This window comes from Sinocyclocheilus anshuiensis, unplaced genomic scaffold (genome assembly GCF_001515605.1).
Source record: "Sinocyclocheilus anshuiensis isolate Anshui unplaced genomic scaffold, SAMN03320099.WGS_v1.1 scaffold983, whole genome shotgun sequence".
NCBI lineage: Eukaryota > Metazoa > Chordata > Actinopteri > Cypriniformes > Cyprinidae > Sinocyclocheilus > Sinocyclocheilus anshuiensis.
Window position 1 is genome coordinate 1,312,170 of NW_015546086.1, and position 1,360 is coordinate 1,313,529.

A 1,360-nucleotide genomic window follows, 5' to 3' on the forward strand; every position below is an offset into this window, starting at 1 on the left:
GGGCCTTTCGCACCGCGGGAACCTTTTCATAGTACCAGAACTAATTGTGGAACTACCCACTTTTTGGCATTTTCCCACCGCCGGAACTGGGTGCGATTTTAGTACCGGACTGCCTTTTTCGAGAACCAAATTAGCTCCTACTACGGAGCAGGGTCTAACCAGCACAACTGGTACTAATCGTGACGTAAGTAGACATTGATTGGCCAAACGCGTACGAAAACGCCCTCACCTGCCATGATTTAAAATGCCGTGTAAACATACTGTAAACATTGTGTCAACTTATTTCGCAAATATGGAGAACAGCGATAGATGGACGGACGCTGAAGTGCAGGCTTTTGTAGCAAATGTAGCACTGCCAGTTGTCGTTGGAGATTCTTAGTTCTCCTTTCCGTTCTTTCAATCGCTTTACGTATACGTCGACATTTCATGTCCATTATTGTGAAACCCGTGTTGTTCTTCTTTGTTTCCGTTGTTGAACGCCGCGCACAAATACGCCGTGCTTGGTCAAAATATTAACTATTAAAAATATATAAAATATGAAAAATTAAAATGAGTAATTTTTAAAGATACTTTTTGGGATACTTGACAAAAATGAACATTCTGTTATAAATAATAGAAATGAATTATTCTATTAATGTGCCTTCATCAATGTTTATATGTTAATAAAGCCTATAAACTAAATCTGTTCATCAACTGTGTCTCTTCAGAAAACCTGATTAAGCTGCTCCATTCATATGGATTTTATTCTTTTTAATCTCTTCATTAACTTTTTTAAGCATCAAAGTTTTGATGGAATAGACTTTCAATAGAGGGACAGAAATCTTTTGGATTTGTCATTTTTGGGTGAACTAGGCCTTTTAAGTCAGTGACACAGGGCACACAGAAGGTAAAAGATCAAGCAAATGTAGAAACATTACACTGAATGAGAAATCTTGTCTCAAAAATAAAGTCTGAAGGCTTACAATTATAGTCTCACTTCTCACGTTATTTCTTTCTGCAATGATTAAGGAATAATAATTACACGTCAGCAACATGTAGGTGATCTATTATTTTAAACCCTCCAAACTGATCCCGTTTCCCTTAGAAGCATGGGTCTGCTTATGGTTAAATTGCCTTTGTGCACAGATTAATCTTGATAAGCAATGGCAAAAGATCCCGATTTGATATACTGCATGGTGCTTTGCAGTGGGAAAGCTCCCAAAACAAACAAGGTACTCTACTCAAGTGTGTGTGTGTGTGTGTAGGCAGGGCCAACAGTGGAGGAAAATCATGTAGCTTTCCCTCATAACATACAGGGTTCCTATTGCACCAGTACAGTTATTAAAGGGGTCATATGATGCGATTTCAATTTTTCCTTTCT